Genomic DNA, 16336 nt, shown 5'->3' with positions numbered 1-16336 from the left:
AGTGCCAGCCAATTGCTTGCGACAGCTTCAAAATCTGTCTGTGAAATCTGTGCTTCCCATAATAAACATGTTCCTCTGCCCATGGCTGTTGAACCCCTGCAAGCCAATGAGCTGATCTGAGTTTGAAGTGAGAGAATATACTTTGGCAAAGAGAAAACATTGAAATGAATAATGAATGCTATCTCCTCATGCTGGCAGAGAGGGAGAGGAATGGGAGGGATATTTCATAGGTGATTGACTTTGAATGTCAGGCAGAAGGTTGGAGAAAAGGGATGGTGAGCGGGAAATGGAATTAAATGCTCTTGTTTTTCAGAGAACATTCCAGTAGCTGGAAGAGAACAGGAATGTATGAGTGCCCATTAATATACAACACTGAAGCATCTAAAACCCCTTGGCAAAATCATCCTAATGTCTGAAAATTCCAAGGTGGGAACTAACTTCCATTGTTTATTTTTTTTTAACAGATGATAAAGAGAGCAAGATGAAACAGATTTATTGAATTTCCAAAGACCATACCACACTGTATGAGGACCAAATGGTGCTGAATTTGAATATTTTTACCCACAAATTAGCACCTCTCAAGAGCTTCATGTTTTTGAGCCATTGATTTTTGATAAATCCTGATTGGCAAATGTGAGAACAGATGTAGGTGTGCCAGATGGTTTTTCCAGACATATTCAGGTCTAACTGCCAAACTTTGGGCTAGCTAAAGCTGAGAAAATGAAGAAAGACTTTATTCTTTTTCTTCCTGGCTCTGGGGAAGGTGCTCTGTGCCCACTAGTTCATGCCCTGTGTGCAATGCCATCAATTTGAAATAGAATCACTTATTCATCTTCTGGGCCAAGGAATCCACCAAGGAAGGGGAAACAGAAAGTAGCTTCCAAAAATTAAAATATGCTGGAATATAGGAAAGTATCCATTATCAGTTATCCAAGATTCTATGTGAAATTGCTTGAATCCTTTGAGCCAACAGTGTTTACAGTTGCAGCAATGAAAATTCTAATTTTGTGCTCTAATGAACACAAAATGATCCATATTCAACCTTGGCAAAACTTATAACGACTGTGGAATTGGAGTAACTTTGCCATATTAAAATATTTTGTAAAATTATAGGAAACTTACAAGACATAAGATCATTGGATGTGAAGCCTTAGCTATGTGATACCATAGTCATCTCATTGTTTTACAAGGATGAACAGTGAACAGAATTTAAAACACTGTTCATACTTAACACTAGCTCACTAAAAAACAGGGTAATATGTCAGATGCCTTTGAGAAAGAGCTACATAATAGAGTTAAGCATCAATATATGTTAAGTTATTATTTATCTTTGTGTTAATATTTTTAATATACTTAAAATATTATCAAATTCTTCCTGGCTATATATCTGAAATATAAGGATGTAAAGTCTTTATTTTTCCTGGTGATATTCCCTTGTTAGAATCAGATCATGTTTCTCACTCATGTCAAGACCTAGATGAACCTTGAGAGCAAGGTAAGGGAAAGAAGGCAAGCATGAAGTTATATAATGTATGATTGCATTTAGATGAAATATGCAGAGAAGGCAAATCCATAGAAACTAAAAGTAGATTAGTATTCAGGGCTTTCAAGAGGGAGAAATGAGGAGTGACAGTTTATAAGGTAAGCAGTTCCCTTTGGGGGTGTGGGAAATGGTTTAAAATTAATGGCTGTGATTGTTTTAACTATCTGTAGATTTATTGTATGACAATGCATTGTAAATTTCAAATCAGTGAATTATATGGCATATGCATTTTATCTTAGTTGTTTAAAAAATTGTGTAAGCATCTCAAGAACTCTGTCTGCAGTGAATCAAATTTTGAAAAAGGGATAGACATTACACAGGATGCTGACTATCCTGTACTTATGTGATATTTACCCAATTTATTGAACCACAGTGCACCATCCTTCTAGTTAATTTCACTAGCTTACAATGAACTTTTGTTTTGAGAAGTCTGTTCACTGCCATTGTTCCATGCAGTTTGTGAGGGGTAGTTTATTTCCTTAGGTCTCACTAACAATGGAATGCAGGCAGGGATAAGGGAAGAGAGGGTACCAACACAGGACGTATCCATACAAAATATGTGGTTGTTGGGCTGGAGAGATGGCTTAGCAGTTAAGCGCTTTCCTGTGAAGCTTAAGGACCCCGGTTCGAGGCTCGGTTCCCCAGGTCCCATGTTAGCCAGATGCATAAGGGGGTGCACGCGTCTGGAGTTCGTTTGCAGAGGCTGGAAGACCTGGCGCACCCATTCTCTCTCTCTCCCTCTATCTGTCTTTCTCTCTGTGTCTGTCGCTCTCAAATAAAAAATAAAATAAAAATTTAAAAAAAATATGTGGTTGTTAATAATAATAATGAAAGAAACAAATAGCAATTAAAAAAGAAAGTTTTGCTTGTGGCAAAGTAGGGTAGCCTTATATAAGAATTGTTTTACTTAACCCACTGATGAATTGAAATCACTTACACAAGACAGCTCTGTTTGCTCTCACATTTCTCAAAATAGATTCAGATATTACATAGGCATAAACTTTATATGGACAAATGGTTTGGGAAATACAACAATCATCTAGTTCTCCATAGAGATTTGTGATACTCAATGTATATAAACGTGATAAGGGCTCAAAACTCAATTTAGAGGAAAAAAAAACTCATCAATTGAACATTTTTCATGCTTCTTTGACTGTACTAAACCAAACATGCATACATGGACACATACACATTTTTTTCTGTCTTCTGCACAACACTTATTTAACTTAATGCTTCAAAATATTATTTATGGACAATACTTTGGGCAAAGCTCATTTACCTAATAAAATTGGTTGAAAAACTTACAACTAAAATTTTTTATTCTCTCAGTCCTCTCTCTTCTTTTCTTAACAAAATTTTATTTATTGATTTATTTATTTATTTTGTTTTTCACGGTAGGATCTCACTGTAACCCAGGCTGACCGGGAATTCATTATGGAGTCTCAGGGTGGCCTTAAACTCATGGCAATCCTCCTACCTCTGCCTCCCTAGTACTGTGATTAAAGGGGTGTGCCACCACACCCAGCACAAAATCTTAATTTTATAAATGTCAACATGAATGCACATTACCCAAATCCCTAAGACAGTATTTTGTAGTCTTTTATATGTCTTGGCCCATGCAGAAGAGGTCCAGGATAGTATACCAGGATAGCAAAGTGATTTGCAGGCCAGGGTGCTTCAGAGAGCTTCAATCCTCTCATCTCACAAGTTATAGGTATCAGTAAGCCTGAATTTCTATAATGTATCCCACACACACAAAAACCTAAAAACTTGAGAAGTTCTTCTTTCACTAATATATTGCAAAGCCATGCTAATTCACCTGCCTTCATTTGAGCAAATTAACAAAGAGGTGATCTAATACCAAACTTGCAAATCCAGGAATAGAACTGGATACACCTAAAAGGGGTTGAACACAGATATTCTTAAGTCTGTAGAACTTTTCAGCAGCCAGCAGGTTTGTACAAATACTCTAATGAGGACTAGTCACATTGATAATATGCAAGGAGGCCAAATCACACTGATTATGTTGTCTTCTTGATAGAGGGATTAGATTATGCAGCACAGTGCTTCTTCTTAGAGTTAATGGGAGGATTTTAAAAATCCTTAAAAAACATTCTGTCTACAGGGATAGCTCCATTAATCAAATTATTTTGATAAATCATTTATTTTCCCAGACCTGCTTGATAACAATATAGTACTACAAGTTTTCCAATAGAGAACATTTGTTTTTATTATTTATTTCAGTATTATTCTTGATTATATATATAATACAATATATATGAACGAACTTTCTAGCAGAAAGATATTTCAAGGATTAGATTTCAGAAGGCTTCACATTTTGTTCCACTTGAAAGACAAATTCAATTCGACATGAAGTTTCATTATGAAGAAACTATTACATGTAGTGACACTGGTTATTGAAAATTGAAATGAAGTGAGATGAGGCTAACATCAATGTGTTTGAGAGTCCTATTTTTTTAAATGACACAAAGAACTCAATATATCTAATAATTTCTGTTATGCCCACTAGGGATTGAGCTATAGTGATATTGCATGAGTTTGCTTCTTGATTGCTGGAAACACATGTCTTAGGCCATACATTTCTTACATTAGTCGTTAAAGAGCTTCATGTGACTGCTGGATCTTGGGAATTATTTTACTTGATCTCTCTTGGTTAAAGTAAATAATACTAGCAATATGGACATGAAATTATTAAAGGAAGGGTAGCAATTGAGTTTAACACCAATATCTGGATTATTACAAACCTAGAAGTAGGCATCAGACCATTATTCTCTGAATATATTTTCTTGTGCTCTGATGAGGGGACTAAGAAGACAGACTTTTAAATAGAAACATAACAATGAAATATTTTCTTATTTTTTATGTATGAAATTCAAAGGTTAGATAAAATATGTTTCCAACAGTTCTGTTTCTCTCTCTTGTTCACAAAACAAACCCTTCTGGTTCTTCTTATGTTTGTAAATCAAACCAGTTTTGGGTTACCTGTTCTCCAGCTATAAGAGTACATGTCACACCAAGGTTCTTGGAAACCCCGATGGGTGACTGACTTCCTTATCAATTTTCTCTTTCCTTTTCTTCGCTCTATTCTAAAGACTCAATATATTTTCTTAAGAATATTCTGTTTCCACTTGGATTTTATGAACTATAGTACATTCTTAATTGGTATTTCTTAATGATTTGTACTATACAAGATATGAAGGAAATTCTAGATTCCTTTTCTAGTGAAAAAAATCCAACCTTCATATGCTGGCACACATCTGTAATTCTGGGACTCTGAAGGATGAGTCATGGGTTTCATAAGTTTGAGGCTAACATGGGCTATATACGGTGGCCAATCTAAAAAAAAAAAAAAATCTCCAGAAAACAGGAAATGATTGATGGATGAGTTAATGAATGCTTACAAATATAAAATGAAGCTTCTATTCTCAGTATGGCCTTCTTCACTCTTGTCACTATAAAATCCATAATTCTCTCCTATTGTTCAGGATCTTCTAGATTACTGGGTCATTATGAAAAATAGTTTTTTATCAAGCATTTAAAGTAAAAATTACAGTGAGTCCTACCACTAATAATGAAATATGTAATGTGTTTGTTGAGTTGCATTATGATTACTGACCTGCTAGCCAACACCTCCCCCAAAATAATTTAAAGTAAATTTCTCAAATATGACTACTTCTTCTACCTTGCTTGAAGGATTGCTAATGAATGAACTGCCTGAATGAACAGAAAGATTAGAAACTCAAACAGTGCTGGCCTGGATAATATGCCACTGACACCAGAAATTAGTTCATCCCCATGTAAAGTTTCCTCTGGAGTTGTGTTCCTCACCAGAGGTGATTTTCCAATCAAATCAGCCTTGGTTATTGTGAGTATAAGGGCAATTCTTGAGGGATACCAAGCAATTCAATTCTGAAAATGTTGTATGAAGCAAAATTAACCTTGCAGAGTTGTAGTGTTATTTCCTGAAACGTGTTTTTTTTAAAGTTTCCTTTGTTCATCAGTATTAAGTGAGGGAATTTTTTACCTCCTTACTAAAATATGAACATGAGTTTAATCATTTAATATTCATGAAAAATGAAATGAAAAAGCTTGTTCAGTTGTGCATTTTTGAGGAGTTATTGTCTAAACCCCTCTAGCTGAAAGCATCTATGAGTTGGCAGGTCGAGCCTTGCTTAATAACAGCTCTATTTGTACTGGATACTTTGGAGCTGTCTAACTTCTGTGACAGTCAGCTGAAGGGAAAAGTTTCAAAATTTTTCTTCACACAGTGAAAATCAAATATGATTGTAATGGGGTAGTGGAGTTCAGACACTTCTCATAGTCTCTGACTCCCAGGAAGAAACCGTACATGCTGTCATGCTGTGTGCGTGTGTGTGTGTGTGTGTGTGTGTGTGTGTGTGTGTGTGTGTGTGTGTGTGCGCGTGTATGTGTGATTGCATATGTGTCCTGGGACTGGTTGTTTTATATCCAATCTTGTTCACTTCTGGGCATGAAGATGACCCTTAAAAATAGGAGAAAGCAAGTTGTCAGCTCTAATTTAATGACTCTTTGGCCTTTCCTTGTCCTATGTGGCAAAATTTTGCCTTGTCAGTCTTGAAAATCCCTTAATTAAATCAAACAAAGCTGCCCATTCATAACCCCACCGGCAGGGTGGCTGTGGCTTCCATTCCAAATCATGAGTAGGGATATACCCTGGGTAAGAAGATAGGGGCAGAGCAGAACAATCACCTCCATACAGAGTAACATTGCAGCTCTCAAAGGTAGTGAAGATAGCTGAATAACACCATAGAATAGAAATTTTATCGAAAGAGTCTATTGAAAACTCTCTTATTTACTAGGAACAGATGAGGATGGCTGGCAATTGCTTTAGTGATTGATGAACCAGTGGGGGTACAAAACTAGACTTAGTCATCATTCTCAGAAGAAGCCAGCATAGCTGAACTCAGAATCAGATCCTCAAGAAGGCTACACTCTTTCATTCCAGATATTAAGCTCCTGGAAATAGTAGCTACTATATGAGGTGTGAGGGTTACACTACTGACTAAAATCTATCAATTGTATGTAACTTACATTCTTTTACATTCTTGTGGTAATAGACACTTCAAAACATAGCTAGCTAGCTAGGAGTTGTTTTTTTTTTTTTTTTTTTTTTTTCCTGGAGCGAGTATTTAACACCACTGTTGCTTCTGTTAAAAGCCTTTACAAAATTCGTCTTTAGGATATTAACAATGTGAAGAGGAAAATCACTTATCTTGAACCAATAACCACATTACTTGCTTTGACCATGTTTTTCAACATCCATTGTTCTGAGTCACCATCTGGGACTAGCTTTCAAAAGTTAAATCCACATTCCAAGATCTACCACTACAGACGACTCTCAGACATGCCTTAATGGTACTTTCTGTGTGGCGTTCTCAGCAGGCTCTGTACCACGACAGCGTCATTGCAGGGAGGGCACAGCTGCACTCTGTCAGTGCAGGGCAGGCCTCATTTGGGAGCTAATTGAAAAACACATGGTATTTTAGAGTTATGTCCCTAATATAAGCAGATGTTTTTCTAGTACTTGGAAATGGTAGTTCTACTTCTTTAAACATTTTCTCTATAATTATTATTCCAATCATGTCAAATCCCTTTTTGAAAATAGGCAGAGTTTAAATTGTATATGTGCATATGAAATGTGTGTGAAAAGTATATATATTGTGTTAACATGTTTAATTTGCTTATTAACCCTTTGCATCAGCTTGAGTAAGTTGAATTTTTACCTAGGGTGTGTTTGAAGCAACACACATCCCCAAATAATGACAGAGAGATAAATAAACTATGTTTCAACATGGAGATACTATTATTAATAGATTACTGGTAACTCATGCTGTGGTGTGTGAGAATGGCTAGGAATTAACTTCTTGGCTGCTATGGCTGCCATGGTCTTTCCCCATCATGTTTTCATGAAGCTATTCAAAAATAAGCCAAAAATACAAAGATTTTATGAAATAATCTCCCAAGATACTTGTGAGAATATGGTGATGAGAAATAGTGGAAAGTAAGGGTGAGACTTGAGAAAAAAAAGTGAGAACTTTTTATAGTCAAGTCTATGTTTGTCTGTCTCATGCCTAGAAAAAAATTACCTTGGATTTAAGTTACTGTGGAGGATGGTGGTGCACTCATGAGGAGTACATAAACACATGTGGAAATAAATGCTGGTCTGTAATGACATGCAATCTACCCCTATGTTGTAAATTCTACTAATGTAAATGCTTTTCTGTGGCATAATGATTTACTTTTTTTTGTTTTTTTCCAAATGTTGGCTCTCTAGATAACTGCTGTCAGCTTAGGCCAGGACTTTTAAGAAAAGCAGAAACTATTTGTTTCCTATTTCAGTTTCTGGTCAAAATGAGTCATGTCTATAGTTCTCAGCACCCCAGAGTAGTAGTCAACTACAAAATAAGTTATTACCTCAGGCTCTTGACTTTGAACACACACTGTGGTCAATGGAGAACTGATTTATTGTTTGGAGCCCTGCGTGTAGCCATCATAGGGACATGCATCATTTCCCTAGGAATAAAAATAGCCCTACTGTGCATATGTTTTTGCTGATAAAAATACGCCCAGAAAAAAATATGTCCATGAAAGTAATGAAAAAATAAAAAAGCTAAAATAGAAGCATTATGTCATGACTAAACTGCAATATCTTGGAGTAGACTAAATGTTTCAGTAATATGAAAAGAAATGAGTTAAAGAAAAGAACTTGATAGAAGAAACTATTAAGAGTCCATGAAGCCACAAGGAAATTGCTAGAAGCCTACAGGAACTGTACATGAGCTAAGATTTACATAAAAGTCTGCAGAGAAGAATTAAACAGATATAATCAGAAATGATTTAATATGTCTATTTCTTTTTCAGCAGTTTAAAAGTGGCAACTTATAATACCTCCCTAACTCTAACCTATAACTTCTTTGAATAAAGTAATAGTTTCCAGTATTAGTTTTATCCTCATTTCACTGCTCTCCTCTTAAATTTCCAAAGTTAAGCCCACATTTTTTGGCTTTGTAATGTTTTAGGTATCCTGGCACATCAACTATTCTTTCCTTCAAGTCACAAATGGTATTTTCTACCACTGTGAAAACTGTCTCCTCTCCAAACCTGTCTCTGTGTTCTGGATATTGCTTACAACACAGCACCTGATTTCTTTCTTAGTTCCATTTTTAAGTGTTCTGTTTTCTTGAATGGCCATCCTCCCATGGCTTACCAGAGCACTCCTGCTGAAACCAAGCCAACTGTCTCCAAGCAGTTCCTCAGTCCTTCATCTGCACCTCACGGGATGTTGCATCAACATCAATCATAGAGCCAACATATCTACACTACTGTGGAACAACTTCTCAATTTCCCTACTAGATTGTGAGGGCTTTCTGGACAGTGATCTTGCCTTTTTTATCCCTCTGGAAACCGAGTAAAGCACATAATTAACATTCGTTGAAAGAGCAAAGGTTTGTAGTTTGCTGGAATTACTAGATGATTAGATATGTGACTTTGAGTTTCTTACAGTTTTCTGGAAGATCACTGAATGGCAATGCTAAAATACAATTCTAGGTGTAACTCTTACATACCAAAACTTGAACTAACTTGTGTGAATATATTAAACAGAATTGTTCACTCCACTTTGAACAGAAACTTTTAAAAATGTAGGATGAGGATTAGGAGGTATTATAAGCAAGACTTGCTTTTCCTTGACTATACAAATCACACATTTGGGAGATCACACAGAATCATATATTATTAGTGATCATAGATTTTCTATAGATGATGTCTCTGAAGTATGACTCATAGTGATAATGGTTACCTAGGTTAATTTCCAAGACATGGAGTTCCTTCTTGCTGAACGCACTGGTTCTCAATTTGCTTCTACAAATGTCATTAGTGACTAATACGGGGTGAAAAACCTTGACATCTCAGTGTCCTTTGCTGCCTTAATCCTTGGGTCAGGTGGTATCTGTTCAACCCTGTACATAAACATGTTAGTCATTTAGGGAATGTTTGCAGCTGGTGATACAAGGTTATTTGTTCAAAATTTCTGTAATATTTCCCTTCTCATTTCAAGGCTGAAGATGTCAAGATAAGGGTGACTAAGATTCAAGATTTATAGGGGCATCATGATGAACTGATTATCAACCATCAAGTTTCACAATATCCTATTCAGACTAGTGGAAAGACAACATGAAGTCTACATTTGTTATCACCTACTTCCTAACATACATCCCCTTTCTTTCCTCCTTGCATAAGGAGGAAATATGTTTGAAACTGTTTAATTTTGATTGCAAATTGCAGACATTAGTCTAATACCTAATTGTCTTGCTGGAATTATAAACAAATCTTTCTCATTGCCCCATAAATTTGTTCTAGATTCATTGGGTCCTTCTCATGTGGCAAATAAATAGACTTGGCTTTTTTACCAATAGCTTGTGATTGCTATTGCTAACAAAAGTGACTTTATTACCTTCAAAATGGATTGATTCCACATTCAGTGGCTTACAGAAATTCCCATTTCAGCAATAAATCATTGCTTCCTTTTTTTTTTTTAAATAGTTCATCCTGCCAGGTGTGGTGGTGCATGCTTTTAATCCCAGCACTCGGGAGGCAGAGGTAAGAGGATGGCCATGAGTTCGAGGCCACCATGAAACTCCATAGTGAATTCCAAGTCAGTCTGGGCTAGAGTGAGACCCTACCTCGAAAAACTAAAAAAAAAAAAAAAAGTCCAACCTCTTGATGTTAACTAACCACCTAAAGAGAAATATGTTTCATAAAGATTTGGGAAGGTGAGTGATAGTCACAAGGTAACCAAAGTGCTGAAAGTTTGAAGGAACTCTTCCTTATAAATATAAAATTAATATAATTGAAGTTAGCATAATGTTAACTTGCCTATACATTCCATTGGTATTATTTTCTAAGAAACTAAACAGTTATATAAAGTTAAATAATATGACACTGAAATCCACAAAGGTATTTCTATGCATTGAAAATGAGTATGTGGGTCTTCAGAGGTAGGGGGTACAAAGCTCAGGGTTTCTGGAAATATGTTGATCTGGTCTGTCAGTTTTCTGGATCTCAGTGTTGTCTCTTCTGAGAATGTTTAGACGAAACAAACCCAATTATCAAGGAAAAGGAAAATGTCTTGGAATTTGATCAAGTTTCATAAGCTACGAGGACAAATGCTGAAAAGTTTTGCATCAAATTGTAGCTATCCATACACCATAAGGAATATGATTTCTTTTATGCAGGTGTTTAGAGAGTCTTTTTTTTTTATGTCTTTCCATGACATAGCATATTAGAGACTGATGATGTGGGAAGCACACTGGTGTGGGTACTTCCCCATCATGAAATGAATGGACCAGGTGCCTAGCTGGCCCTGTGATATATTTGATATGGAGGGCTTCACCTATGGCATTCAAAAGAACAACTTTGGTATATTACTGATTATCATTGAAGACTGTATCAATCTACAGAAATGATTTAGAATGTGACACTGTCAATGCAACACAGGAGAAAGGTTATGATGTCGTGCTTGGAAGATTTCTTGATTTTCAGTGGTGGCTTTGAAAATAATGTGCCTTTAATACTGTCATTAGAGACTGGATATAAGTTATTATGGCATTGTGTTTCACAAAGTACCTATGCAAGAACAGTCTCTGTATTATCCTTTTATCTCATATAGATTTAATCGTCTAATCTATATTCTACAAAACATTTGCCCAACTGAATAAAGATTTTTTTTTTTTTTGGTCAAACAAACACATTTGGGAAATTCCTGGTAAGGCAAATTTATTGAACCTTCTACAGGATTTCTCTGATACTATATAAATATGCATAGTGATGCTCCATATATATGCTAATCTTTCATGGTTCTGGAACCTTCTTGTTCTAAAGAAGACAATTCCATAATGTGCTGTCTACCACAGCCCAGTTCAGAATGCACTGTCTGATCCAATGAATGAAGGTGGTGAATCCACTGTTATTATACAAACCTGAGATATGCATATGCTCAAGAGCATTGAACAAGACAGGGCCTCTATATAATTATACACTGGGTCATCTCAAATTCTTAACCCAATATATTTATAGCCATATTTATTTTTATACCTTACATGTCTCCTTAAAAGTACAATGATGAGGCTTCTTGTACTTCAGTTCAAATATATAGATAGCAGAAATGATGGAGGGAGACAATGCATGTTTGTGTGTGCACACATGTGTGTATGTGTAGAGAAATAGAGATGCATTATATACACAATGATTATAGTGCATATATATGTATAAGTCTACATCAAATGAGATTAAACTTATTCTAAAATGGGCATGATTATAAAACAAGTTCTTAATCTTAATTTTCTTGAGTCAGAAGGACCAATAAATAATGTATTTGAGGCCTAAAGCAAGGAAGGGACAAGTTCAATTTCATACTACAAGCTATTGTCAAACTCTAGACATTTACCCTGGTGTATAAAAGCTTTATTTGTATTTAAAAACTAGGATACTAATTGATAGAACATTTTCATTTTAAGCTCAGAGCTCTTTGGTGATGTATAAGTTTTTCAACCTTATCTCTTTTATACCAGCTTCTGTCTTGGCCATTTACTGTCTATACACCATTGGTCAGCCAGGATTACTTGCACTGCTTGCCAAACCTCAAACTAGTAGTGCTATTTATTATTATTACTTTTGATGTATGTGTGTTAATGTGTGTGTGTATACATGTGTTTAAGAGGAATGTATATGTCCCAGTGCAAATGTGAAGGTCAAAGACAACATCAGGTGTCAATTTTTGGCCTTGCACATTGTTTAAGGTGTGGTCTTGCTTTGTTGTTCACCTCTGCACTGGCTAGACTATTGGTCCTGTGAGTTTCTAGGGAGATCCTCCTATCTCCACTTCCCTTCTCACTAGAGGTACACTAGAGTTACAGACGCTAGTGTTATAGCACCCAGGTTCTATGTGGGCTCTATGGATCTTAACTCATATACTCATACTTGCATGGCAAGTATTTTGTCCACTGTGCCATCTTTCCAGCTGATCTTTAAACTATTGGTGCAAATGTCTCCAGTCACTCTTCTCACCCTCTCCATCCAAAAGTTTTAAGCAGTTTACTGAGAGCTTCTTTCCTATTTTATTGCTTCCTCAGCTAACAGAAGCATCCATCTCCCCATCCTCTGTATAGTTCTTTACAAAAGAATTTTATCACTGATGCTTAAGTCTAAATTCCTTGAGGGTAAGACCTGTATCTGATTTTGTTTGAATTCCCTCAGCATCTTTTGCAGTCCACAGAATTCTGTAGATAGTAAATAAATATTCAGTAGATGAATAAATGTGTAATGTGCAAACATTAGGGTCAGAACAATTTTCTTGTCTATTTGTTATCTTCAATAATGAAGCGACCATATCTATAAGATGGATTTGTTTCCAAATAAAACTATAATTTCATATGCTGAGTAGATTCTGACCCTGATTTTATAAATATAACCACTATATTCTGTAATGTTGTTTAAAGTATTAAGCACAGAAAAATGTTATGCTCAGTAACTGTTTCTCTATCTCTTTTTCATTCTGTCTCTCTCTCAACAGATGTCAACCTCAGTTAGATTACATGGAACTTATTAGTGCATAGCTTCTAGCCAAAAACAACTCACATTTTCAGAAGTATACACTCACATATGCCTTAATAACAGAAATGTTTCTTAAAAATACATATGATAAGTCTCATATGGTAGGCAAAATCTGTATATCTCTAAGGCCTTGTCACATGAAATTTGAAGAAAACTGCTGCAGAACTGTAATATACAAGTGAAAATTACAGAACTGTAATATACAAGTGAAAATCTCTCCCACTAACCTGCAATAGAGCCATACTTTGAATATTCAAGCTCTCCTATTGGTGAGATTCCAATATACAGACAGAAGTATACCATACCTCTCTTTTCCTGATAACTGATTGAAAGAATCTTCACCCTCTAGTCTATCCCTGAGAAGTAATATTCAATGTTCAAGGTAAAGTCATCAGTGAATCTGAATATGTTTACACATATTTAGTTTCTCTTATACCTGGAGTATAATTAAAGTGTGCTATAGTCTTCTGATAGTGATGAAAGAAGCTTACAACCAGGAATGTATTAAAAACAAATTGAACAAGAAAGAAATAGGGAGGGGTAAGCTTTTGAAGAGGAAAATAAAGCTAATAAGTGGGTTTTGAGAATCACTTATCACTGTCTTAACTGAAATCTTATTTAACTTGAGCTAGATATGGAAGTAAGAGAATTTTAGAAAATCCATATAAAGACCAGTGGTATGTTCTAGAAAAATGTTCACCTGTTTATTTTTGCCTTTCATGAATCCCATATCTGTTGTATATTCAAAGGTAATGAGTGAAGAGTGAGTGGCTTTGATTGGAATGAGAATTAGGCAATATGTCAATCAGAAAGTCCTTAACACATAACAGCTCAGTAAACTCATTGCTTAAAAGGCCAAAAAGAAAAGGGGCTGATAGTGTCATGAAAAAGCATTGTGTCTTTTCTCACCTGATCAACTAGTGCAGGAGCTACTAAACTTTATTAATGAGGAAACCTGCCCCTGGAGTAGAAAAGCGCCTGTAGATTGTATGAAATTGAATGAGTATGGCTGAGCTCCAATACAATTTCTTGTATAGATACTGACACTGGGATTTCATGTAGTTTTTCCATAATATGAAATATTCTCATTTTGATTTGTTTCCAACCACTTGCAAAATTATACACAAAAGGACTATGTCAAATCATATCAAATGATAATTTTCAGCAATCTGTGTGCATACTTCACTTGTAACTGATGCCACTGGACCTCAGCTTTCCATCAAGACTGTACACAAACTTTCTAATATATATTCCAAAATGCATTTGAATGATAATTGTTGCTAAAGACCAAACAAGGAACTGGTCAAAAGTAAAAAAGCTGGAAGGAACCAGAGTAATATGTGGGAAGTTTTAGACATAACATAAATCAAAATAGCAGAGACTGGATCTTGGGCAGTTACAATGTGCAAGCTCGTTTGCCCAAATGATGATACCACAAGAGATCAGAGCTACTAGTTGTATTAAGGCCCTGGGTCAGTTTCCTGGAAAGACAATTTTCTTAAATGTGGCCAATATGATAACTTGTTCATTCATTCAAAAACATAGACCAGACCTTTATTTACACACATCCCAATGCACAGTATATAACCAAAATTTTGGTAAGCATCAGAAATGACCAAAGGACCATGACATATAAAACTTTTTTAAAAAATGTTTTTCTGACAGGCAGTGTAAGTGAATGACACTCTAGAATTTCTGTCCCTGAGCTTAGGTTGTGAGGAGCATTTCTTCTTTTAGTGTCCTTATCATTGTGACTGGGCAAATGAGTTTGATATGGGCATAAGTGAAGGACACTCTAACACTTAGACCACTATATTACTTAATTAAAAGACATTTCTGAATGCTAATTATTTTATTTTAAATATTTATTTATTTATTTGCAAGCAGAGAAAGAATGGGTATGCCAGGGCCTCTAGCCACTACAAATGAACTCCAGATGCATTTGTCCCTTTATCCACCTGGCTTTATGTGGGTACTTGGATATCGAACTCAGGTCATTAGGTATTGCAGGCAAGCATCTTAATCATTGAGCCATCTCTCCAGCCCTTATTATTTCATTTTAAATTAGTCTTATCATTTTAAAAGCAGAAAGACCCATAACCCTTTGGCCTTTGCACATCTTTTGTCTTCTCTTTAAAACTTCCCTTAAACTGTCAGGTAGTAGGTAGAGTCTTCACTGGGTATTAATCATTCTACATAAAAAGGATAACTACATATAAGGCCAAATTCTCAAAAGCAACAAACATAAAGTTGGTCCCACTTCCAAGCCCTTCAAATACAATATATTGCAGCTGCAAACATTGACAATGAATTGTCCTGTGCATGCAGAGATGAAGCCTGGTCTCACTTGTTATTGCAAACGAGTGAATGTGTAGACATTTGTCCCACTAAGGCCGAGATTTATACCTTTCCAGCCCTTTCCCTACCCCTTATAACCTGAAACACACATCTGCATGCAGCCAGACAGGAGGGAGGGGTTCAGTTGGACTGTGGGAAAGAGCATCACTAATGGTCCACGCAGGGATTAAAAACTCTGGTCCTGGCCTCATTAGCACCATCCTCTAATCCACAGAGCTGTTCAGCCACAGGCCCACAGTAGAGGAGCCTTCGGGGCATACAGACAGAAGAAACCGGGCTGTAGAGAAGATCCCAACCCCAACCAAACAGCCAGATAAAACTCAACTGCTAAAACTGCTTCCATAGGAGCACTACAGCATAATACAGCACAGGCTCCTCCAAAAGCTGCAGAGGCTTGAGAGAGAAGATGCTGTGAGCTAAGAAAAATAAAATATAAAGGCACAGTGCACAATACCTTTGGAAATATGTGTTAGAATTTGCATTTAATGGCTTGCTAAATACTATTTTCATGCCCTGGCAAAGCTGATTCTTTTATACAACAGAAATAGTGTTTTTGTTCTTGGCATTAGTGGACCCATTCTCCATGAAACTACTGAAAAAAAAATCAATGTACTCCTCAGTTCTGTACTTGTTACCAGCTATAATGGATGTTGGCTGGCATAAATTAATATATACTTTCTAGATATGTGATATTACCAGATCTACAATAGCCCAGTAAATAGATCAGTTCTTCCCTTGTCACATGGCTGACAGGACTGGTATGCA

The 16336-nt window shown here is 36.0% G+C and overlaps 1 protein-coding gene across 6 annotated transcripts in view; it reads right to left on the bottom strand.

Annotated features, from left to right (window-relative positions):
• Positions 1-16336, bottom strand: part of Aff2 (AF4/FMR2 family member 2) — a 551228-nt gene that overhangs the window by 107281 nt on the left and 427611 nt on the right. The gene's annotated exons all lie outside the window — the stretch shown is intronic.

Source organism: Jaculus jaculus, chromosome X (genome assembly GCF_020740685.1).
Source record: "Jaculus jaculus isolate mJacJac1 chromosome X, mJacJac1.mat.Y.cur, whole genome shotgun sequence".
Lineage (NCBI taxonomy): Eukaryota > Metazoa > Chordata > Mammalia > Rodentia > Dipodidae > Jaculus > Jaculus jaculus.
The sequence above is the reverse complement of the archived record's forward strand: the minus strand, read 5'-3'. Positions and strand labels throughout refer to the sequence as shown.